This window comes from Ambystoma mexicanum, chromosome 3p, assembly GCF_040938575.1.
Source record: "Ambystoma mexicanum isolate Mex_15411 chromosome 3p, UKY_AmexF1_1, whole genome shotgun sequence".
NCBI lineage: Eukaryota > Metazoa > Chordata > Amphibia > Caudata > Ambystomatidae > Ambystoma > Ambystoma mexicanum.
Window position 1 is genome coordinate 573,613,184 of NC_090925.1, and position 27,305 is coordinate 573,640,488.

Sequence of the window (27,305 nt, forward strand, 5' to 3'; positions counted from 1 at the left end):
GGTATGCTTTTGCCAGCATTCTTCTTTAGAACATCCCACATGGAAAGCAGTGCTGATTCTGCTCCTCTCATTGGTCTGAAACCTACCTAAAATTGGTCCATTAGTCTATTTCTTTGCATACGGTCGAGGATTTCTTTGTATACGCAGCTCTCCAGTATTTTGGACGGTAAGTTGGATATGGGCCTGTAGTTAGTTGGATCACCTGCTTTTTCTGCCGCATTCTTCTAAAGTGGTTTACTGTAGGAAGCTTTGTACACCTATGGTATAATTCCTGCTTCCAGCAAAAGATTCATCCATTTTTGGAAGTAGGGGGTTGGGGCCTCTTTGGTGAATAGGTTTGTGTACACATCTGGTGGGCAAGCGTCATTGTAGCAATACGTCCTAGCCGTGGGGTGCACATGGCTGGTAACGACCCGTTAGTCCGAGCCTGGGAAAGCAGAGTGAAGCAAGAGCCTTGGGGGTGGGGGGCTGTGAGCTGTTGCCAGCCATGTACGCCCCTCAGCTAGGCCGTGATTGCTATTCACAGCCCAGGGCCTGATATAAAATAGTTCTTTTTTTTCTCTGGAGATGGGCTTGGTGCTATGGCTGCTGCTGTGGGCCAGTGGAGTGCAGGTAAGTGGGCAGAAGGAGGAGGCGGGCAAAGGGTTCTGTTATTTGGGGGAGGGTGGGGATGTAGGAAGGCAACAGGTAGAGGCTCCCTCTTGCCTACCCACAATGAAGATGGTGTCACCCAGGCAAGCGTCCCAGGTGGCAAGAAAGATTGGGAGGTATGCACTGTATTCTCGCTCACTCTTCCAGCCCCCTCATTGGCTTAGCACCCTTCTCTGGGTGTGAATGGGTGATCCAGCCTTATTATTCTCCTTTATTAATGTATTGAATGTTTCTTCTGAGATTGGCCTGAAGTAGTTTAGTTCTGTTGGTGTAATCAGATCTCCGGTTTCTGGTATGTTGCTGAGTATATATGGGGTAAGTGCATAATTGCCTGTTGGATTTTGTTTATTTTGCTTCTGAAATGGTCAGGATTTTGTACATTTCCTTTTGTGGATTTGTCACTGATGAATTATTTCAGTGCAGTGAGTTTTCTTGGCTTTTAACACGGCTGATTTGTATAGATGGATCTGATATTGGTACTTGACTTTGTCGGGTTGCTTGTAGTATTTCCTACATGGTACCTCTAACTTTCGAATGGATTTCTTGAGTGTTTCCAGTTCTGGCTTGCACCATCTTACTGCTCCATTTGATTTTTTTATTGGTTGAAAGGTTTCAGTGGCATCAGTCTATCGAGGCAGCTTGAGATTCAGGCATGAATTTCACTTTAGAAAATATCTGGCATCATTTGGTTTAGCTGTTTGATGTTTTCTGTAAATTGTGGCACATTTTCTAGAGTAAGCTTTTTCCAGGTTCTTTTGCATGTGATTCCTAAATTGTGTTTGTGGCTATTCTGTGAGTTGACATACTGACAGAAAAGAGGATCATGTGGTATGTTGGGTATTTTGTGTAGATTCGGGGCCTGGCAGTATTTTCTTACCACCAAAAATAATTTAGCAACAATCACTCCTTGTATTCAGATTGGGTTATGTATAATAATAATACAGTGGATATGCATTATTTCAGTACACAGACATGCGTGGTTGGTATGCGTTGTTGGTATGCGTGGTTGGTGGTATTTTGGTGAGCATAATTCCCCTGTTTTATTTGTGGCCCCAATATCCAGAACCCCTTATTTTTGTTTAGATTTTTCGTGTAATCACCATAGAGACCTCAGGCTTGCATTTCAGGAACACCACATTTTCACTTTTAGTATGCCACCATGGGCAATTTCTCGCTGTCTTATCTACGGCAGCGAGCTATCATGTGGTATTTTTCACTAACTTATATACGGTAGTGAACTATGTCCCAGGTCTCTATTTTTGCTGACTCATGTACCTTCAGCAAAAAGGCTATAACACACACAGTTATTTATAATTGCTCATACTGAATGACATTTGCTCATACTGAATGGCTGCAGCCAAATCTCATTTTTAGCTACCTTGAAAATGACAATTGCACTGTCTAAACATCTCCCCAAATCATCAGCACTGTATTGGTAAATATAAAACACACCACCCGTCTGCTTTTCGATATTTTTGTGTATTATAAAAGTTGCATTTAAACACGATCTCACTCTTGACAGAAATAAATGAAATAGCACAGTAACAGCATTATTTGTGATACACTGAAAAGAGAGTGGTGGAGACAAGAATTCAATTTGTAACATTAAACACGTGGGTAAAGCACAGGAATCTCCTTTCCTACACTGACTGAATATTTTTGTACACACTCAGCCCCCACACCTCAGCGAGATAATTACCAGGCTTATTCAGTATGTAACTTCTTTGGCTGGTCGCCTTCTGGAGGGATTCACCCAGAAAGGACAAGCATCTGCTGTCAGTCAAACTGGGACTTGTTGACTGGAAAAGCCAGTCTCTGCAACCAAGTTGAATCTGCTTTAGGAATCAGGCATCCCCAGCTGTCAACCCCGTCCTTCTTCGAGCTGTCTCAAGATGTCTCCCCCTAGCTCCTTCCTCGAGATTAAACAAAAAAAACTCTGGTTCCCTCCTACCAAAGGATCCTAACCAATAAAATTCTATCATGCCCTAACCACCCTCTGTACACAATGGCTTGGCTTATACAGTTGCAACTGTAACCAAAGTGATTTCCTGCTTATTCAAAGTCTTTGCTTCCTGCAGTTACTGTGGACAGAGCACAGAAAGGCAAAAGAAAAAAAAAACTTGAATGTGTGTTTAAAACTGATTTTCAGAGTAGGCCTCATTTTGCAGTGAAGACACATTCTTTTATTAATGAGTTATAATTATTAGTCTTGTTAGTGAGATTAGTTTGTTAATTACCAAATGTGTCTCTTGCAACATAGGCATTTCAGGTGAGAAATGGTGTGCATTTTGAAGGTACAGATGTGTGCTTTTAACTGTGAAAAATGTATTTGCATTTTATATGTAAAAGTCGTTTTTTGACTGAATAACCTGCCCTTACTTATATGTCCATGTTACACTGGCAACACATAGCTTGAAACAACTGCATCATAGCAATGCACCAAACCCATGCAGTGGCGCTGCATAAAAATGCTCAATAACACATGTCTTGCTGTACCACATTATATCAATGCACCAAACCCATGCAGTGGCGCTGCACTTAAAAAAAAAACATGCTATACATTGATCCTGTGCAGTGGTGCTGTACTCTGTGCTCCCAAAACACGCTAAACAATCATACAGGTAGTCGCAGCATATGCCTGGTATGGAGGGGGCAGTCGTGGTAAGTCCATCTCTGCAGAAGATCACATCTAGTGAGTGTTTGGCCAGTTGGGTGTCCCCATTGACCGTTTGTTTCAGATGAAGGCTCACCAGGTGGGTGCTGAGGGAATTTGATGAGGTTTTGTTTTCTCTCTCATGTCAGATGTTAAAAGTACTTGTAGAATTGTATGTGAGTGTTCTCTATATGAGTAGGGAAAATATCTTTACTTGGTCGCTGAGTTTCTAATTGACAAGGAGAGATTTGCAATCCTCAATGTCTGTTGATGGCAGAGATGAGGGGGTGTTGTGATATTTATGGGCCATTGCTAAGCCTCCTCCTCTTCTTTCATCTGTATTCAGCCGTCAGAGTTGTTTGGGAGTTTCTTTTTGGGCTATTACTTTGAAGATGTCCGACAGCTTTGTTTCTATCAGAAAAAGGGAGTCTGTGCCACCTAAAACACTGGAACCCAAACCTGCACCTGAAGCCAGATCTTCCCATGCCCCTGGAAGCCCCATGACTGAGCTCCCACTGGGTAAAGCAATGATGCTGGCCCAGCATCTGGCAGTGAAGTTCAACATATTTTTTGAGTGTAGCCACAAGGCACCAGACTGGCTAGAAGACTATGAACTGAATATGTGAGTTAAATCCTGCGAGAAAAGACTCTATTTTTCTATTTTGGGAAGAATGTGAAGTTATGCATTGAGCGGGTCTTTTTGGAAAGTCCCGACTCCCCTTAAGATGTAAATGCACAGAAGTTAATAAATGAAGGTCCCGGCGCATAGGCGAAGCATTTTATGCTGTCACCCGGGTCTGTGATGCATGTATTATATGCACAGGTCCCACAGATTTCCGGGCACGTGCACTGCCTTATCCACTGGCTCTGCAAGCCTCCCCCCACATTACTTTACGCTCAGTAAAGAGACTAATTGACGAAGACACAGTTTAACGTCCTGATCCATGGAGCCAGCATGGCCAGCCATTCTTAGACTTTTGGTTACTTTATAATGTGAAAAGCAAAAGGACACACCCTTTAACGGTAGCAATGAGGATATGCCAATGTTGAAGCTGATGGGAATAAATCACGTGCACCTGCTTGGTTCTGCTCAACCCTGCAACAGATCTAACTCTGACAAGGAGAGGATGCTGCCTTTGACAAATCATCATTGCAGGATTCTGTCCAGGAAGAGGATTCATTGTTGCACCATAGACTGAGATTCCTTCCGGAGCACATCATTACATTGGCTGCTCTAAGAGCTTGGAAGGCTGCCTCTTGGAACACCTGGATGCACTCTGGCAGATTCTGTTACTGCACTTTTCTTTTGAATGTTAGGGTTTGTGCTGCAGACACTTTGATGGAGAATATGCTGTGTATTTTTCTTGCGAGCCCTAAGAAAAGGATACCTAGAAGACCTCAACATTTACCACCCGGAAAACCTTGCTAAAAATGTTCATGCATTTATTTTTTGTGGCATCCTTATATTGTGCTCAATGCGCTTTGTAGTCACAGTCACGGTGCGGATTTGCGTTGGGTAAGCATAATCATGAGTCATTTTTAATTTGACTCTGTTACACGTTAAATGGGCTATTATGATTTCTATTGCTAATAAGACTATGTTAATAATAATGTCATAATATACCATATTGTAATCCAATGAGCGACGTATCTTCAGATTTTGGACACTCAGGCAGGTATAAAGAGCAGTTAACCAATGCCTGAATAGCCACCCCTAGACTCTTGGGTTTTGCAAGCAGAGATGAGGTTCATTACTTGTTTTACTGTGTAACTAAACGCTGTGGCCAGTTGACAGTCTAATGTGCTTTAAAAAGTACAATTTGCCACAACTCTTTCCAGAAATCCCCCACCCCCTGCCTAGCACCCAGAACTACCAGTTTGTCCCGAAAACTCAGGATGATTTATGGAGGCATAAGTGCATATTGAAAGTCAGAAAAAGTAGGGTCAATGGAAGAGGCATGAATAGGGAAGGGACAAGAGAGTGGGCCTTACATCATCAAGGTAAAGGGCACAAACGTCCAGCCTGAAGTTCCTCTTAGTCATTTCAGAGGTGAGAGACGGAGTAAAAGGTGAAAGTGCCAAGATGTTAGGGTGAACAATGGAGTGATCAGAGGGAGAGGAGTCAATGGAAAGATCACAGGAGGAGAGTAAATTAGAGAGAAAGACAACATCAATAGAGTTCCCAGCAGAGTGGGTAATCTGGTCACAGAGGGAGTAGAGGGATTATTCAGATAGGAGCGAGTTAATTTCAAGGGAGGTGGCTGCAGAGGACTTAGGAAGGGTAAAGTCCCCCAGCATGACAATGGGGATGTTGGTAAGAAGGGACTCAAGGAGAAGGTTACGATCACAGAAAAAGGAGTTGAAAGGACTGCAGAGTTGATAGAGAGCCAGAACTGTAACAGGGGTAGGTAGGACGAGCTGCATAGTGGCATATTCAAAAGAGGAATTGGTGATGTCAGATAGGGTATGGCAGCAACGATGAGGGCTTTATTGATAAAGAACTGCCCACCTCCATTTTTCCCAACAGGTCAGGGAAAGTGGGAGAAGGTAGCTGAGTCATTGTGGAGAGCTGCTAGTGTAGCAGAGTCATGAGGGGAGATCCATGTTTCTGTGATAGCAAGACGTGAACGTTGAGGCAGGATGACTTGTTGCGAAGAGATTGTGCATGCAAGGGGTCAAGTGAATGACCAATAGGATATGGGTGACAAGAGGATGTGTTGTGCAGTAGGCAAGGGGGGCTGATGATGTTGGAGATCTTGGGAGAAAGCAAGTGTCTTCTTTAAGGAGTGCTGCTACGGGGGAAGGAGAAAGATCGGGAGGCCGGGGAGTGAGGCCGAAGTTAAACTGAGTTGAAGGAAAGATGGAGAGTGCGTAGAAGCAGGAATGGAAGTCAAGGTGCATAATGAAGGGTAGAAGGCAAAGAAGAAAGAGCACACCCTGAGAGAGAGGTTGGCTGTGAAGAAGCAGGTGTAAGTTATGATCTGGTCAAGAATGGGGCAACAAGTAAACAAAAGACAGTTAACAGACCCAAAACAGGAAAAAAACTTTGGTCCAGTGATGTAACAGACGCTCTGCTGTAAATGTATAGGAACTCTGTGTTTTGGTGCTTAGTTTATATGTGGAACTTAATTTAAGAGATTAATAATTCATATTTGTTTTATTATGAATTTGTGATTTTGTCTGTTTTAGTTTATGTTTTTTATGAAACATGTGGTTGTAATAGTTCTGTGAACAAAAAGACAACTAATAAATACAATTCTTTTTTTTTTAAAAAAAAAACCTTATTTGTGGTAGCAGGATTCTGAGAAAGGGTTAGCTGGGCGAAGTTCTGGCTTGATCAATGGTTTTGGTCTTGACACCTGCCTGCCCCCAACAGGCCCTAACAGGAATGTACCCTTCTCTGTTGTTGGCGCTTGGCTGCAGACGCCCAGGCTGGTTGCCCAGGGGAGACTGCATAAGTCCCTTCTTTCAGCAAAATGTACTGCGGGCCTTATCATCATTCCTAAATTGTGTGATAACTCTGCTGCCCCTTTGTTCCACCTTCTTCTCGTGTTTAAATGCAAAGCATATTACAACAAGAAACTACATTGAAAAATCTCGCTACTTTCATAGCTTGCGCTGAAAATATTCAGGACAATTCAGGATCTGATATTCAGTTCTCTGTCCCTCCCTGTTATTAACAAATACGTCCACTTTGTGTACCTGCTCAGTGTCAAACAAGGTGAAGCACTGCAGCTGCCCAGATTTCTATTATTTTATATATCCACCCTGTCTTCTCTTGTATCACCTGTAGATAGATTGGATGTAGCAAACCCACAGTACCTTTACCCAAAGGTGTACTCCACCATAGCTCAGGAGCAACATGCTCGCCTTGGAAGTAAGACTCTAGGAGCCACACAGGTTCGATCCCTGGATCCGTGCTTAGGAATCTATGGGTATTAAGCGCATTACAAATAACCTATCATATCATATCCCCACTCGTCTCTTCTTCTCCTTATTAAAGTGTCTCCCTCCCTAGGAGTTACATCATTGCATCCCTTCTGTTTGTACACCTACACATCTGAGGCATATGGTTCTCTTTAATGGTTAGAGTATCCCCCCCTCCTTGGTCTTTGTGTTGACCCTTCCACAGTATCTGTGTATTTCCTTCCCCTGTCTCTGGGTTCCCTCTGATGCTAAACTGTATGTTTTACATCCCCCTATCATGTCCCTGCAGCAAATGTAGTGTCTCTTCTTCTCCTTCTTGTATGTCCCACCATCACCAGATCCTGTGTTCCCTGCAATGCTAGTCTGTCGTGTGCCATATGTGTTTAATGCTATTAGTATCTTCACATCATATCCAGAATCTACCCACCTCCAACCCACCAACCGTAAAAAGTTCTTATAGTTGTCCAGGCTCAAACAGGTGCACCCGCCACTCCGCAATTCACTGAGTCGACTATAAGTTGGAGTTAGTGTTTAAATTCACCTTTCCACAGTATTCACAGTATCAGAGTCACTTTGCCATCAAATTGATGTTCCTGGTTTGCCTCTAAACAGCTCACACCAGATTCAATGTGGCCCTGTTCTCTGCGCCCCTCCATCGCTAGTCTGCATGCTACCTTATCCCTGGCTCTCTCTGTTCAGCCATATACTATAGTCTGTCTTTTAGTTTTTATTTACAGCTCATGATGACTGCATCCACAGATATGCTGCACCAATAAGCATGCACCATTGATTCCCAGAAACACACCTTCCTATATTTGAAACATGAAACTCACCCATACAGCTGACACCACTCTCTGCACACCAATTATTTGGCCCCCCCATTATTTTCTTGGTGTACATAGTAAGCTATGTTTCTCTAGGGATACCTTTAAACCTTGGTTGCACACACTATTACCTCAGTTTCAATACATCGAAATTGGATGTATGCACCTCTCTTTCAATGTAGTGATTTATTTCGATAAATATTTGCCAGTTCGCTAGTCTTAGCTATGTTCATATGCCCCCTCATTTTAGATCAGCTGTGAGCATGTTTAATTTCAGTAAATGCTTTGGTCCTTGTTTCAATTCGTGAGATATTTGTTTATTTCTATTTTTAAAGCAGCAGGTTGCAGTAAAACCACTTCAAAGTGCGAGAAAGGGTACAGACCAGCCTCTGGTTATAGTGCTGGGGCCTATTCAAAGAGGCAATCGAACTGCAGCATCATACAGTAAATAAACCTCATGCATTTACTGTTGGATAACATGGAAAGACATGCAGCTTTGTATACGATTATTTAATATGTTATATTGCGGAGTCAGAGCAGAGTCAGTTGCAGTCTCTGCAGGTCGGACTTTTCATTTGCTCCTCTACTTTCCGAGTCTGTTCTCACTGTCTACTACAGGAAGAAGAATACAAATACCCAGATACACCGCGGAGCGGCCGCGGAGTCAGAGCAGAGTCAGTTGCAGTCTCTGCAGGTCGGACTTTTCATTTGCTCCTCTACTTTCCGAGTCTGTTCTCACTGTCTACAACAGGAAGAAGAATACAAATACCCAGATACATCGCGGAGCGGCCGTGGAGTCAGAGCAGAGCCAGTTGCAGTCTCTGCAGGTCAGACTTTTCATTTGCTCCTCTACTTTCCGAGTCTGTTCTCACTGTCTACTACAGGAAGAAGAATACAAATACCCAGATACACCGCGGAGCGGCCGCGGAGTCAGAGCAGAGTCAGTTGCAGTCTCTGCAGTCCCTGCCAGGACTGGCAGAGACATGGCGACAACCTCTGACTTCCACCAACCAGGCACTTTAAATATTTCCAGCGAGGGCATAGAAGAAGAAGAAAACATGCTCCTTAGAAGCTCACGGAAACTCCAACTGTCCTCAAGTCCTCTGTTTTCCTCAAAACACCCGGTCAAACTCAGAACTCAGGCTTTATTGCCTATAAACACCACCTTGATGGGCACCTGCCCAACCATCACATCAGCCGGGTCTCAGCGTCAGAAAAAAGCGGCAGTGACCACTCAGAAATCACCTAAAAAGGGCCAATCATGTGTGGCTAAAACTCACATCCCCCTCACAGAAGTCACGAATCAACAAAAATCTAAAACCCGAGGAGTGAGTCATGAGGTCGAAGCTCTAGCCACAACGCAGCACATAACCGCCTCTCTGACCAAAGAGAACAACGCGGGAAGTGCTGAAAATGCGGGAAAGGTTCCGAATACTCAGCCCGAATACCCAGCCCAGCCCTTGTCAAGTGTCATAGGCATCCCAGTGCGGCCAGTCGGAGGACCGACCACGAGGGAAAAGTCTCGACAGGTGCATAGGCTCAACCAGGAAGAGGCCGTAGAGCAACCGGCAAAACCAACTAAACAACCCAAACAAACAAATTGCTGCATAACACAAGACCTCCCACTTACCGTGGAAGCTTGCACTGAGCAGGCGGCTCTTCAGGGTTTGGTGGGTTCCTCTTCCCACGACGCGGCTCAGGCGGGAAGGTCGGCGCCAGAGACGGAGGACCCGCCTCGATGCCGTGGTGGGGTGGCGGCACCCCAGCCGGCGGTGGGGATCCGCGCACAGGTGCACGCGGGTGGCCTCGGGGACGGTGGTACCTCTGGGTCGATTCGCCCGAGGGGTGATTCTCCGGTCGGCTGCCCTTGCGCAGGCGCGTTCGGCGCCAGCCCGGACAGACTAGCTCCCCCGGAGGAGACTAGCGGCACTGCAGCCCAATCCGAGGACAAAACGCTGGACTCAGCTGAGGAATGGGAATTCATCCAAGACCCTAAACTCGGGCTTCTGACAAAGAAAAAGACAAGTTCCCAGAGACCCAATGGAGAGTCAAGTAACATCAAAAAACTACAAAAAAAAAACATAGGACAAATAAATGCCAAAAAAACTGGCCAAATGAATAAAACACAACAAAGAGCGCTTGAGGATGTTACCCCCAAAACCAGGATCTGCAACTCCATAAAAGAACTTTTCGCTAGACAAGGGAAAAGAAAGCACAATGTGCTTACAGAACTCACTGATGATGAGATACTTGATGCCCTGATCGATGTACAACCCGTAGTGAAACCAAGAAAGACTGCACCAATCCTAAAACCCAGCAGGACTCCGAAAATCACAGAAGAAAACTCAGCTGAAATATGCGCAAATGAGTCCGCGCCAAGCGAGATGAATGCTGAGAAGGGGTTGGTTGTACCCCCCCTTTTTTGGGGTCTCCAACTACGACCCACCCACTCCAATTGCCCTTAAACAAGGACCGGGGAGCTGAAGTCACCGTCCCGCCACGGCCCAACGAATCAAAAAAAGTTGGTGAAAGCTTAGATTCCGCCTCCCTCAGCAATCAAATAACTTTTACGCCAGACCACCCGGAAGTGTTTATTAAATCTAAAGCCTCATTGTCCCACCATCCTAGAATATCCGCAGACGCAGATTGGCTGCTTTACGGCGCACATAGACCGGCAAGAAGCTCTTCTCTTCCTCATTTCGTACGAGAGCCTTGAGAAACGAACCACCAGCAGGAACAGAGGGTTCCTCAAGACTCCTCCTTTGAGGCATCAAACAGAAACCAACCTGATTATTCTGGAAGGCAGAATGAATCCTTTACAAAAAAAACAGACCTAACGACGATAATGTCGGCTATAACAATTGGTTTATCACCATTTGGTAAACTTTACGAGTCTCTCAATGAGACAATGAGAGACCACACTACGTTATTAGCTATGTTGCACACAAAGCTGATTTTCATCGAGGGCTTCATCACTGCAAAAGAAAAGAGTCCCCAAACACCTAAAAAATGTTTCAACTTAGCAACTTCAAGTCCTAAAACGAACAATACAGCAAGGGCGGCTCCCAAACTAAAGAGCGCTTGCGTTCATACACAAACTGATTCTCAACAAGGACCAGTTCAATTTGTATTTTCTGGCATTCAAGAAATCTCAGCCAACGAAGAAAACAGAAAACCACAGGCAGGTCCAAAAACCTCTGCTGTCGAACGAAGCCAAAATGATCAAACATGCATCATCATCGACCACTTAAATTCTCCTGATAACAGTATAAAAAGAGCTTCCAACGAAAAACAAAATTACCTGGCATTCGATCACCAGAAAAGTTCATCTAACTTTGGTGAAAAGTCTGCAAATAAAATAAAAAAATCTCCAAGAACTGCTGAAGATTTTTTAGCGGATCAAAGCGCAATGAATATTACCCTCCATCTTTCGCCAGAAAAACGAGATAAAATTCCGCCAAGAGCATGCAAACCAACATCGATATGCTCTTTTGAAAAAGATAAACAATAAAAAAAACGCAGAAGAAAGAGTTCAACTAATACTACTCAAACTCTCTCGTGCTCAGACCTTCTCCAGAAAGAAGCTCCGCAAAAAAGTAAACTAGAACAATCATCCTTCAGGTATAGAACTTCTAAAGACAAACCGGAATCACAAGGGCCGGCAGAAATGAAAAAGCAAAGACATCAATCTCATCAAGACAAGATCAAAGACAACAGACCATGGGACAGAAACAGATTAGATCACAGTTCTCCCCGTAAGAGCAATAATGGAATAATTCTAAAACTGGAACAATCCGAAACAAACAGGGAATCGCTAACCTTGAATAGAAGCACTATTATGAAGATTCTGAAAAACACAAAAGACCTCAAACGTTTAACCCCGAAGGAAATCACGCTCGTGGAACCATACCACATTGCTAGAAAAGCTAAAGCTTTTATTCATATAAAGGAGTGCTCTAACTCGTTTATATCCAACAGAGACTCTGAAATCCTCTCAAAATTAGGACTAATCATCACTGAAAACACAAAGTCAAAGCGAGCTCCAGCAAAAAACCAACGAGAAAGGTTGCCAGAGAACCTTCGGGATAACATCAGGCAGCAAGACCATATTCGCCACCATCAATCAACGAAAAACGAAGCCTTCCCGATAAAACATCTACGACTAAACTCTGCGGAGATATTGCGGCCAGAAGAACGAAGGTGCACTAATCCATCGCAAACAGAGCCTAATCTAAGAAGTTCCAAAATAGACCTGGGAAAAAAGCTTCCCACAATTCATCACGCAAAGCTTCCTCTGTCCTTAACTAAAACAAATAGCAAAACCCCTGTTGGACCAATTAAACAACTTTGGGCATGGCTGCCAAAACCTTCATTTTCAAATTCTAGCAAATAGCAGTTAGAAGTGAGGCATACAACATCTGAAACTCCAACTCAAACGAAAGATGTAGCCTCACTGAAATTTGGATCATGGAACACCAGGGGATTTAAACACCTAACAACGAACGGAGATACAAACCTTGGGCAATTTGATATCGTGGCTCTCCAAGAAACTTGGCTAGCAGAAGCTCCAGCGATAGATGGATAATCACTCGAAATTGCACCAGCCAAAAAAGCTGTCATAGGCCGACCGTCCGCAGGTTTGCTAATAGCCGTAAAAAGCGGGTCTGGCCTCGAGATAACCAAAAAACGCTCATTTTCCCAAAGTCATCTATCAATTCAAGTGGAATGGTCAAGAAAAGACCTGACAAGTAAAAAGTCTTTAAAGTCAACATTGGCTGTAATAACAGTATATTGGAACCCGAAAGCAATCTCAGACAAGAGATTCCTGAGGATGATCGAAGCTGAGATCGATGACATTCAAGCAAACACAGAAATCACGATGATTGCGATTTGTGGTGATCTAAACGCGTCTTGTCCCGTTCCGAAAAAACCATCGACCAACCTAAAAGAGCCACATCGGGGAGACTCAAGAGGACAAAAATGAGTGAAATTGATGGACTCGAGGCACATATACAACGCAGCCCAAAAGTCAACAAACGCACAACAAATACCGACATGGGAAAGAGCTCATCAAAATGCCACAATAGATTATATCTTTACTTCTGAACCCCTGCTAAACCTCCTAACATCTTTCAGCGTGATACGAGCAAAAGCAAGTGACCATAATATCGTGGAAACAACTTGGCTGTCTGACAACTCCTCAGAAACAACTATGGAAACAAGGGTCGAAATAAACAACCAAGGAAGACAGCTAAGGATGACAAAAGACCGGATTGTGGAACTTGCTGAATTTTACAGGCAAAAACTTGCTGGTGAAGAAAAAAACAAAAGCCAGCACACAATAGACTATCAACCCCTCTTGATCCCATATCAAAGTGACTATTCAAAAACAACCAGTAAAGCCCCACAAGGCTCACACCTATACAACAAACTCCTGGTTACAAAAAGAAGAGCACTTAGAAAACTCAAACGACAAGCCCAAAAGACAAACTCACAATCGCTGAAGAGGCAATTTAAAGAGGAGACCAAGAAATATAATGGATGGTTAAAATTCCACAGAGCTGACCTCTATCAGCAAGACGCCGAACTAATGTTAAAAAAGGTTCATGGAAAAAATTCTCGTGAGTTTTGGAACCTTGTAAAGGGGGCACGAAATCCTTCAATTGCAGCAACAACAAATGCAGTAAGCGAAGAACGCTGGATACAACATTTTACTACGCTTTTCAAGAAACCTCTGACTTACTCGATTCAAACTTGTACCTACACCTGGAGTAGTACACTGTAGGAAGACTACTCGGACAAAGAGGACATCGAAAAAGAAATACAGACTTTAACCACTTCAAGAGCGCCTGGTCCTGATGGGATATCAAATTTCGATCTAAAAACAAACCAACAACCATGGGCATCTTTTATCAGCATAGTCTTCAAAGAAATCTGTCGTTCAAAATCGTTTCCTAGCTCATGGTCATCAGCAACGGTGGTAACAATTTTCAAGAAGGGAGAAAGATCCGATCCATCAAATTATCGACCGATCGCCCTATTAGATACAATAGGGAAAATCTATGGCTCATACCTGCTCACAAGTTTCCAAAAGTGGGCAAAAAATGTATCATGTTATGACCCGTTGCAAGCAGGTTTCACAAAAAACGTTGGAACAACAATAAACATCATGCTCATAAGCATTTTAAAAAATCTGGCAAGGAAAAAAGATAAAAAGATCTATCTGGCATTTGTGGACCTGACTCAGACCTTTGACATGATCGATCGAGACCTATTATGGGCAAAGCTAAAAAGATGGAAGTGCCCCGACAAGATTCTTGAACCTATTATTGCACTACATGCAAAAACATCTATCAGAGTAGAGTTAAATCAGACCGGTACCCTGTCAGAAGAAATTACAACTGAAAGAGGCTTAAAGCAGAGTTGCCCTCTGGCTCCGGCCCTCTTCACGGCCTTCCTCGGCGACCTAAAAGACTCCGAAGACCAGCCCAGAACTTTTCCACCAAAACTAGGGGGCAGAGAAATTCCGAGGCTGCTTTATGCTGATGACATTATCCTGATAGATCAGACCTCGATCGGTCTCCAACGGCAGTTGGATACTTTGAACACTTATGTAACTAAGAACAATTTGCTGATCAATAAAGAGAAAACCAAAATCCTGGTTCTTGAAAGAACAACTAAACCAAACCAAAAACATAACCACTGGTCGATAGACTCCATAAAAGTGGACCAGGTAAAGGACTTTAAATACTTGGGGGTTATGATTGACTCCGTCGAAAGAGAGACAAGTATGCAATCGAACCTATGGGAAAAGACACGGAAATTATCCTCCCAGGCAAAGGCCCTAGACAGAAAATTTGGCCGATTTTCTTTGTTGCCTGTAATAAAATATTACAAAGGAAAATTCGTTCCATCAATAACATATGGAGGAGAAGGTATGCCAACTATTCCGCCAAACATCTGGCCACAATTGGAAGCCTATTTCTGGCGAGAACTGCTACACCTTCCGAAATCGACATCCCTACCAGCAATTCGAAGGGAACTGGGACTGCTGTCACTGAAGGCAACTGTCAATTGGAATGAGATGGCCCTTTTTAGAAAAATCATTATGCCAGACTCCGCTCCACAATATAATATGCTTAAAGATGAAACAACTACAGGGAGAAGCGAATTCCTTGCAAAATGGGTGCTCAAACAGAAAGCCTCTCTGTTAAAGATCGGATGCGATGAGAACGATCTAACCCGAAATACAATGCGGGTGAAGAAGAAGCTCCAAGAGCTTGACTGGATTGATACAATGGAAAAAGCAGCTGCCAATAAGCTCCTTGGCCATTTACCCATCCAACCCAAAAAACTAAATGAAATCTACCAAGTCTTCACATGCTTTCCAGACAAACGAAGAAGAAACATCTTCCTAAGGGCCAGGCTAAACCTCTTGCATACAAACGAGATAAGAGCTTTAAGAGGGCTATCAAACACGAACAAGTGCCGTCTTTGCAAGAATACTGCTGAAATCGAAACAATAAGTCATCTTTTGATGACATGCCCGAAAACCGTCTATCTCAGGAAAGCATACTTAACCCAGCTCCTGGAATCCTTCGTCCTCCGAGAGGAGGATACTTGGTGGTGCCGCCTCCTAAGTGGGAAAAAAACCCGCTGGTGATAGCAACAACTAAAATCCTAGAAGCTGCTTTGGAAAAATGCTTGAAAAACACAAATCCAACATCTTAAGGACAGAAGCAGACACAGCGACCGGAATACAGGAAAAAATAAAGAAGTAAAGTAACAAAGAAATAAAGAAAGAAATTATCAAATGAAAGTAATAAAGTATAAAGAACCAAGGAAATTAGAAACGGAACCATACACAACCACAAACAATAATGGACACAATTACGAATTACCAACCTTTGTAAAATCAATTTAATTTTGATAGCACACAAAGTAAAAAAAAAAATATATATATATACATAATTAAGAGATAGCGATAGGAAGCTAGTTAGGTTGGGGAGGGGCATCACAGGGAGCAAGAATCAAGCAGTGGCTTTTTAGTTTGTAGCGGAAGTGGGGGGCAGGATGTCTCATTCCTGATTTCTACTGGGAGATTGCTCCAATGTTTGGATACAAGCACTATCAATGATTGTCCACCATGCATTTTTATTCAGAATTTTAGGTTGCAAAGAGTGTTTTAGGATGCCAGTTTCAAGTTCATCTTAGCGGTGATGCTCTTCATGCAGGAGGGAACGTAGCCTGGGTCTGTGTAAGCAGCGCTCTTGTGGATAATGCCAAGAGCTGTCTAGACGACTCTATGTTCGATTGGGAGCAATTCCAGTGCTTTTCAGACTGAACAAATGGGGTCCCGTGGTTTGAGAGAGAAAATCAGCCTGGCAGCCTGGATTCCTACATTGGCCCCAAGTAGATAGTATTGCAGTAATCCAACCTCAAGAGAGTGAGGGCGTGAGCCACCGTGATTGTATGTGGTGTGGGACTCCCCATGAAGCAGGGAGGAATGTTGGGGGAGTCAAAAGCAGATGATTTCAGTTGGGTACCATTTTGATAGGCGGTGTTGTGAATGGTTCAGTCTCGAATGTTCTGTGGAAAGGAGGGAATCCGATTGATTTTGGTGGGCCAGTTAGTAATGGTAATATATGCATTTTTACTCCAGGTGTTTTTTTGAGAGGGGGAAACATATTTTTTGGGTTGCTTGTTTACCCACTTTTTAGTGTACAAATGGCGTTAAGTTTACATGTATGTGCCTTTTTGTTCTCATGATCAAATATGTTTCTTATGTTTGTAGTGGTCTGCAGATGTAATTAGCATGCATGTTTCTGTCCCACCTTTTATTTTGATTTAAAATTTGTGTTAATTGCAATAAGGAACCCTGTTGGAGCCAGTGGACAAATAGGCAAAGTGATGTGTATTGAAGATTTATAAAATCCTCATTTGATTCCAACCAAAGTATGACATTAGGAAATCTTTGGATAAACCCAGCAATGTACATAAGGTAGCAGAAATGTGCAAAACATTTTATTAGTGAATATAAAATAAATCAGGTTAGACATTGCGAAGAATTAAGTCAATTCACAACTCAAAATATGCATAGTTTAAAGGTCTTGTCAAATCGATAAACGAATCTGCTCAGCAAGTGAATGGCAGTATTTCAGAAGAAAATAAGTGCTTTTTTCATGGTGGTAACATCGACAATATATTGAATTCCATGAACCCCGCAAGCTGTTTAACTGCTGTGTGTCATTTATGCCTCCTTAAATAATTTCACTATTGCTATTGATAACTGAATTCATTGATTTCTCCTTTAAAACTGGATCCATACAAAAGGTCCAAAAATCGACCTAGGTTAAGCTACTGCTGAAGAAGCGCCGCATCCTTCAAGGTGCAGTGATTTTTGGCAGATGTCTAAGGTGGCTTTTAGTGGTGGGATTTTGGACAAGGCGTTGGGCCTAGTAGAGCATAGATGTGGGACGTCAGTCGATACATGTGAATGGGAGTCTGGAATACGGCCTGTCACCAGTACTGAAAACGCATTTCTGAATATTCAGAATACCATCTATGACATAATGGGTGAGGGTTCAGTGATGCTTTTGGATCTATCGCTGCATTTAACACCTACTTTCTATATATTTAGATGGGATCAAGTTTTGTGAGTCAGAGTTTGCAAGAATGCGGATTCGATGATTTATGTATTTTAAAAAACTCTAAAGTCAGTGTTATTTGGGACCTAACCTAAGGGTCTCTGTGAGCCATCAGTGCTTCTTTTCCTTGGCAATTTAATTTCCCTAACATTAAATGGACTGTTGTTAAAATGATGCGCAAATGATGCGCAAATGCAATCCAACTCACTCATCTCCAAGTTAACCGGGTCAAAATATGACTCACATTCTGTAAGTATGTAATGCAACTAAATCTGGGTGAGTCATGTTTGGCGAAGTTTAAATCTCAGCAAAACTTACTGAACACTTCACTTCAAATAAAAAAGAAAAATGTGTGCCCAGACCTTAACTGCAGATAAAATCAAGTTAACAGTTAAGAAAGGACTTTCTCTTGGAGTCTAAAGCACAAAAAGACCAACTGGAATGTCTTCTAATTATCAACAGTACATCACATTGTAGTTGCATCAATTGAATGCACCAACGTATCGGTTAGGCTTTGAGTTACATATGACTCCATTTTTGTTATTTTGTTCCTGTAAATCTGATGCTGCTATGTTACCTTTCAAACTTTCTCACACAAGAACATTTGTAATCATTGTCGAGCCCAGAAACATTTGTGTACAGGTGCGTTATAAATGACATATCATGTCATATTGCTCTATCAATAATAGATTCATTACCATTAATAACAGATTCATACATCTTCCTTCATATCTGAACTATTACTCATAGAAAGTAATACAAATTACCCAGCATAAGGTAACTGCTCTGCTTGTCAATAGTGCCGACAGTATTATAATTACAAAATACTGCCGGGGTACAGCATTACCACTAGGGGAAAATACCAACGTAGGTAAATACTGCCAGCAGTCCAAAAGTGATTCCTGTAGAGCTCTGCTGTCAACCAGCTACAATGATACCACCGTGCGACCAGGGGTAATTGTAAAAAAATACATTTACAACATATATTTCAACTTCTGGGTCTGCCATGTGAATCGCAATGCACACACCTCTCCTCCACCAACACACCCGTGTTTACTCTTCACACAACTCACATTCGTCCTATGGCAACAACTATTGATAGCTGCTACCTTTTTTAAGACCAACCAAATGCTGGCCTCATATTTGGGCAGTTAATAAAGCCAATGCCTAGTTGTACCATCTTCTATAAAGGAAATTACCATTGGTGAGACAATTTTTCTCACTGCATTGGTATCTACTGCCGGTGTTGAGAGCACAGTGAGTTTTGCTAGCGGAAATATTTCCACCTTCTGTAATGAATATTTAACTGAAGCCAGTGGTAATTTACATTTACCACCTGTTCTGTAATGAAGCCCACTGTCTATTCCCACTTTCCAGAGACACAGGACCATTAGGAACCCCTTTTCATCTTTGTAGCGTGTTTCGGTAAGAGGGGTGTTTTAGATTGTTTCTTTATAACAGTATGCAGTCTGTTCAGATGGGATCATGGAAACCCGCCACCCCCACCTGCAACCTCAAGAGTGCTTCAAGGGTCCGTCATTCCTCCACTATATGGAGTGCCTGGGAGACTGATATCCTCCTGCAACCTTTCCAACCAGCAGAATGCAGACTACACTCTCAAGTCTATCTATGTGTGGAGTAAGAAGGGGATGCCCACGACCTGGGACAGTGCCTTGTCACCAGGTGAGGAAGGTCACAGCACATTATAAGATTAATACATCAAGAATAGAATTTCTTTTGTTTGGGTTGGATAAATCGACCTTTTTAGACCAATCAGGCAACTTCTCCCATCACCGGAGGTAAGTGCTCTCACTGTTGCTGAATCTGTGTTCCAATGCATCCAAGAAAGTCCAGTTAGCTCATTTCCTGCATCCGTTTCTCAGCAGCATAACACCTTTTCTCCCAGAGATCTGTTTGATCTGAAGTTCAGACAATTGTCTTTTTTAGATGGATTGGGGCAATGGTCTTTTAATTGGGGTTTTCAAAGATGCTTCGCAACCCCTGAAGCTTTTCTTCTTTTATTTCTATGTTTGTTGTTTTAACTGAATACCCTTTCCTTTTGCAGTTTTGTTCTATCTGATTATATCATTGCATTTTTTATTAAACTTGTATATTTTTTATCATTTTCGCATTTTTATTTCATGTAATTTTTCATCTTAATAGATTGTAGATTGGGTTGCTGAATCGAATTGTGCATTGGTCCATGAGATTTTCAGGGCAAGATCTGTGCTTAATCAAAACCATGTAATAAAGTAAACAAATAAAACAATGGAGAGAAAGAGAACACTTCTACAATCCACAGACACCACTTAGATCTAATAGCAAAGCCTAGATATGTCATAAGGTGACATATGACAGTGATAGAGCGATGAATTTCACTTATAAAATTGACAAGCTGTGGATCTATCTATCTATTGGAAGATGAGTGTCCATGAATCACATTCAGGCATAAACATGGGTGATGAACCCCACATCATTTTGAGTTATTGTCTCTTCTCAAAATGCTTTAGTGTGTAGGTTCCCATAATGCACTTAAGTGCTTTAAAAATGTTTGGAGATGAGGAAGATTAAGATGATGAAGGACATCTTTGTATGTGAGGAAGTGTTTTTATCCCTCATTTCATAATGAAGCTTCACAGATCTTGCCCGAGGCCGTACCAGGAGTTATGGCCCCTGACGACCAAGTTAAAACTTTTAACAATGTCTTCAGCGCCCATAACTCCCGGTACCACCCAAGGGCATGGCCTATAAAGTTATTATGTTCCTTAAAAAAGTACAAAAATAAATGTTTATTTGAAAAGCAAGGACGTCCACCTAGAGTGGTTTGCTGAGAACTAGCTAGTTCTCAGCAACCACGTCCAGGCAACACCCATAAACAAGGTAAGCAGTGGGGGGAAGAGGAAGTTGGTTTTACAATACAGGGCTGCTTCTGTGAGGTGCGGTCCAGAAGGATTGGAGCAGTGTTCAGTGGAGGGCCTTCCAGAGAAGGTAAGGAGTGGGGAGAAGGGGTGGGTCATTTTTCATGCATGGGCCGCGTCTGTAAGGTGCGGCTCAGGCAAGATGGAGCACCGAGCCAAAAGGACATTGCCAAATGTCTCTCAGTCAGTGCTCCCATGATGAGAGGAAGCGCTGTGCTGAGAGCCATGAGGCATTGGCAGCATGGCTGTCAGCACAGTGCTCCCTCTCATCATCACAAGAGCGCCGTGCTGAGAGCCATGTGGCGCTGGCAGCATGGCTGCCACTGCAGCTTTCCTGTGAAGTGGGAGTGTCATGCTGATAGCTATGCTGTCAGTGCAGTGAGCCTGCGGGAATGGTGGCTAATCCCAGACTATGTGAAATTTGAGAACGATACCAGCTCGTATAGCAGCAAAATTGGCCAATTGGGAAGTGCCAGAACACTCCCCTTGGAATATATATTTTGGACCTCATTTGTTGACACAATAGATGCAATTAAATGCATTTTCTGTATAAAATGTTGCTAACTATTGTGGTGCAGCTTATTACCTTTCCCACTTCACAAAATGCCAATCCTTTTAATAAAGAGTTGTGTAACATGTATTGTTTATAAATAGTGCGAAATTAAAAATAAAACTGAGTGGGTTTGCTTACCAGTTATATTTCTGAAATAAATGGTAACTGGTAGGAGGCAGTTTGAGTAATTGGTAACAAGAAGGATGCTAGAGCAAAACAACGTATAGATATGCTTAGACAACACCTATTCCTAATGCCACAAGGTGTTTGACATGATACTCGAGGTGTTCCCAGTGATACATTCCTGCCAAGTTCTTTGCCGCCATGCCCGCTGGCCTTGCTTCCTCAGATGGCTGAGGCACGCCAGCTGCTGCGGCAGGCACTACTACCCTGTCCAGCATTCACTCAGAAGATGTAAGGAGAGATTTGGTCTAGAGTCATGCTTGCTGTTCTGCGAACTAGGAGATATGGTTTCTAATCCTGGCTTCTGAGCTTGATGAATGGGTCATGTGATTCTGGGCAAATCATTCCTTTGTGCCCATCTATTGTATTTACATGTGATGTAAATATGTAAGCATAAACTCTACCGTTTTCTCCATCATGCCTATCTCAATCCTCATCACATCCTTTTGTCTGTAAAGTGATCTCACCTGGACCCTGCACACCTTATTGTCCTAACTACAGCACCAAATACATGAGAGGCTCTAGCTAAAATAAAGGTTCTCTGTAAAGTGCTTTTCTGCTTCTTGGAGCAAGGCCTGTGCTAATCAAAACATCACCTCCCAAAATAAAAGAATTTGGGCCTGATTCATCGACGTGTATGCATGCTGAAAAGTGACTTTACACTGTAGTCTCCACCCTGTGTCTCTTCAGCTGTTTGGACTACAACTCCTGTAATTCCTAGCCCTTAGAAATGCTGGCTGTAGTCCAGGACATCTAGAAAGCCAAATGTTGCAGATCTATAATTTACAATGTTTTGTGTTATTCTCTATCAATTTGAAAAGATAGAACAATGCCCTCATTGCTAGGCTATGTTTTGTTCATCCGCATGCTGTACCAGTCTGTGAGCGCTGTAGCTTGATAAGGTATTACCCAAATTGTTCGTTTACAATTGTTCGAATGAACAATTGACCGAATTTAAAGGGTCACAATTGACCTTTTCACAATTGACCGTGTATATATATATATATATATATATATATATATATATATATATATATCGCTTTGGTAATATATATATATATATATAAGGGGTTTTGGGCGGGTTTGGCATTGGGTGGGAGGTTGCGGGGGGTTTCCCCCCACATATATGCTACAATTGACCTTCACAATTCCGTCAATTGTGAAAAGGTCAATTGTAATTCGAACAGTTGTAAAACGAACAATTTGTATACAACCCTTGATAACACCAAGCAGTGACAGAATCTGCTATGCAAAGGCGATGCGTCTCCCAGTGGGAGCATCCATGCTCATCTAATCTTTTGGTGATCCATTTTTAATGTCATATTGTAGGAAGCTGCAAGGGTTAAGATTACCCTTACACCAGCATGGGCTACTCATGATCATTATAGTGTGGGTACCTGGGGCATATCTTAAATATCACTCCTTTGCTGAGGTGACTTTGCTATCACTGTGGCAGTGACAGAATCTGCTATGCAAAGGCGATGCGTCTCCCAGTGGGAGGATCCATGCTCATCTAATCTTTTGGTGATCCATTTTTAATGTCATATTGTAGGAAGCTGCAAGGGTTAAGATTACCCTTACACCAGCATGGGCTACTCATGATCATTATAGTGTGGGTACCGGGGGCATATCTTAAATATCACTCCTTTGATGCAGTGACTTTGCTATCACTGTGGCAGTGACAGAATCTGCTATGCAAAGGCGATGCGTCTCCCAGTGGGAGCATCCATGCTCATCTAATCTTTTGGTGATCCATTTTTAATGTCATATTGTAGGTGTGTGGACATAAAATACCACAACAGCTCAGAAAAAAACACTGTCCTGTAGTCTACAATTTATCAACATTTACTAGTTGTAGTCTTGGCCACCCCACAGCTCTAAGCCTAACCCCACACCATCCATGACCACAGATGAAAGGTCAATCTGTCAAACATGCAAGAACGAGATGATTGGCAACTTCAATGTCTTTATTTGCATTACTAAAGTAGAACAGGTGTGAATTCATAACATTGCTGTAAGAGTAGGAAGAGGTGGATAGGAAATTCATGTGTACAATAGAGTGCGTGGTTATAGGTTGGCCATGTGTGGGGCAGGATGACCATACACAAGAGTAAACAGGATTTGCACCGCTATGCTGTAAGTAAGTAGTAATGCTCAAGAATGACAACTGACCTCTGTTTGGTGGTTTCAATGTGTGTGAACAGAAGTTATTTTAATTATCAAGTACCTATAAATTTGAGAGCAATCAGAAATAATGGTGAGACTACCTGGGCATTTAGAGCTATTGCAACCCATTGTTTGCCCCAAAAAGATGTGCCACATTCTCAAAGGGCATTTGAAGGTGTGTATCATAAATGCATGGCTTGAAATGCCCCTTCTGATCCCATTTTCACATTTGTTTACCTCAGGTGGACTTTCTGCATATTCCAATATTCCAAAACACATCCGTATTCACAAAGGGATAAACCTTAAAAAGTGCAGAAATGAAGCACATTATAACAGGTGAAGGAGAATGCAAAATGCACTACAGCGTCATATCTGACAATGTTATGCATTTTTTTCAAGTGGAATAATTGCGATATAAACGTCGTCCCACTTTCCTTTATATCTCTCAAGCAGGGATAGAAATGCTTTTTTTATTGACAATTCACAACTTTGTGAAATGTGCTCTCAGCACCCACATGCATCTGGGCGCCTGTAATCCATTAGTATTGGTTGTGCACTATCATGGGTGCACTAGGTAGGTTTAGACACTGCAGCCAATTCTGCTACAGACAATGATGGGTGTCTGGAGGTGGTGAAATACTTCTGGGTCTCTCAGCGCATCTGTGGTAAGGCCCAGTGCATGAAGAACCAGACGTTTCCACTCCTGTTCAATAGCAAAGAGAAGCCACCTAGTGGTGAAATGTTAAACAATGTATTGAAAGGCTGTGCACGACCAATATCAAAGATACATTGGGGCCAAACCAACATCAAGATTTGTGGACAATATCCTTGATTCTGATGATTTAGAATGCAATATGTGCAAACATTTCTGTCACATACCACACCATACCACAATCGAAGCAAGAGTTGAACCATTCCAGAACTTCCTTATCAAATAAGGGGAAAATATTTTTACTACTTTCGGTGATAGGTCTTAAAGGGAGATAGAGCACCTACATGAGTTAAAAGTCTTCTCTATTCTCAAATCACATGTTTACATAACTGTTTATTATTGGAAAAGGGCTCAGTTGGAGCAGATTAGTTACTTCTCTATGGAGATACATGTCTCACATTAACTGTCAGTTCTGACCTGGTTTTCTTCGTTTTACCTGTGAAATAAACTGGCCAAGCTACCAGGCAGAGCCTGTAAGGAAATATTGCTCGGTGCCAAGGCTTGGGGTTTATTCAGTTCCTTGATAATCGAGAAAAGCTGCATTAAATCAAATGTGAAGTTTTTTAAATACTCCTTCATGGCATTTAGCACCGCAGATCCACAGTTGCATCTTTTTGACTTTTGAATCATAAGATTGTCTCAATTATTTTGCAATATTTTCCATGATAAGTTTTGTGAGATTAAAGTCCTAGCTAAAACATGTCACTTTATTCCTATTGTTTAATTTATTGGGGGTAGTTGAGAATATAACTTGTAGTACATTACATGTAAGTAGTGAGATAATATTATCATGGTGAGAGAAGGTAGTTTTATGAAATTTTAAAGAGATGGCCTTTTGCTTGATATTTTCCCTCATAATCAATTTCCATGAAATTTGTTTTTGACTCAGAGGTCATGCATGTTCCTAATTACTGTTCTTCTGTAATGGATCACCATCTGTTGAGTGTGTAGAAGCCCTGGCTTTTTGATTTTAAAAAAAATTAATACAATTATGCAGGTAAATCCATCTCAGGAAAGGAAATCTGCTAATCAGATCTCCCTTTCATAAGCTGCATGCCAACAACATATTGTACACCTGTGCCTTGCTAAATCAGTAACCTGATCTGCACCGCCCACTCTCCAGTCGCACAGAACATGTTCTGTGTACACAGGTGCCCATTTGATAGGTGCTATGACAGCCAAGCCACTGCAGTGCAGGGGCTGAATTTAAGATATGGACCTGTGTATCGAGTTGCTATCATGGTGACACATTTAACATTAAATATACGCCATACTTGAGTTTGAAGTATGGTTGCTAGCATATCTCAAAATTATCCAAGGCATATCAATTTGATATCCCAGATATGTTGGCCCTGTTCGCCCGGCTCAGCTGTGGAAGGGTTATGTGTATTCTACCTAGTAAGGCTGTCTCTGCTGATGCCAGTAACAGTGCAGCCCTGGGGGTTACCTCTCATTCATCATCCTTTGTGAGGGCAGGTAACACCCTCTCCAGTGGGCCAGACACTCCACAGAAAACTGTCCTGGGAACAGGACTAAAAGGGCACACAGGAAAGGACTAGCCTCACAGCAGTGTGCTGCATACAAGAAGGGCGTGTTATGCTATTAACAATAGAAGATAAGTTTGTGTAAAGAGAATAATCTCAGACCAGCAAATGCTCTCTCTTTATCTCGCTTCCTTCCTGTCCTCCCCACTTTCTTTAACAGAAAGCACTTTGGGTGTGATGTCAGAAGGCAAATTCCACTTGTTACACGGACAGGGATTGGACCCTTAAAGCAGGCTTGCTTTAGTCCAATCAACTGTGGATCTTTGCTGTTACACCTAAGGAACTGTTAGGAGGGTTAACTGTGCAAGCCCTCTGCTGGAGGTGAAGACTTAGTGTCTGAGGCAGAGGCAAGCTCTGCTCACTAACCATTCCCAAGGCTCCTTGGAGGTGACCAGCTGCTAGCCGAAGACCTGCATCTCTGGCAGCCACAGTGCTGCCCGTGACCTCACCATTTTGAAGGACCCTTGTGCCAGCCTCCCTTGTGGTGTGTGCCCGAGAACAAGGATTCATCTTATCCTCGAGTCTAACAGCAACCTTAGAGTCAAGACACCCTCATGTTGCTGAGATCCCTGTGTTTTTGCTGTTGATCCCCTGTGAGCCATGATTTGAGATGTGCAATCACATTCGAACCATCAGAACCATCTGGAACTGCCTTTGGTACTCGACCGATCTTCAAGCCACTGTTCTGCTCTCTACATCCATTTCACCATTGCGCTGTGCCAGCTGAGTACGACATTGCACCAGATTAAACTTGAAGCTCACCAATGCAACCAGCACTTTCAAACCGCCTTCGTACCACCAGCATCTTTGTTGATGATCTTCATCGACAGTCGACCAGACCATTGTGGATACTTTGAATCGCGACTTTGAATGCTGGACCAGGAGATGCCTGACTCAAACTGTGCATCCGCTCAGCAGCATTTTCTCTGTCACACTGAATGTGGAACTTACCATGGTCACCCTCACCATATGCACTGTGCTGAAAGTCTCTTCGAGCTGCCCTTGGAACCTCCAGCAACTTTGCTGGCAATCTTCAAAACCAGTTGAACCAACCCTGGTGGAATCATTAAATAGCGACCCTCAATGCTTCATCGGACCACCCACCTCAAACTGCATATCCAGTCACCAGCCTCATCACTGTTCAATTGACTGTCAAACTGACCCTGGCAGCCCTCATGATTCGCACTTCTTACCGTAACTCACTTCAGCTCGACTTCGGCTCAGCACCTGCTCCCCATCTGGAACAATGTGGCTGATGCATTCAAAACTGATTCAAACTGCACAAACAGTACCATGAAGCCTGGTTCGACACCACCAATTACTGCAGAAGATACTATTTACTGATACCTGCCCCCTTGGTCATTCTTTGAGTCTTCAATATTGGTTAGGTTACTTGAATCCCTTTTTGCACTCAAGAACCTATCCTTTTAAGAATATTGTGGTTACTGCATCCTTTTCAACCCTCATTCTCTATCCAAAACTCTACATCTAGCTTTCTTTACTTGTTCTGTGTTCTTTCCTCGTGGT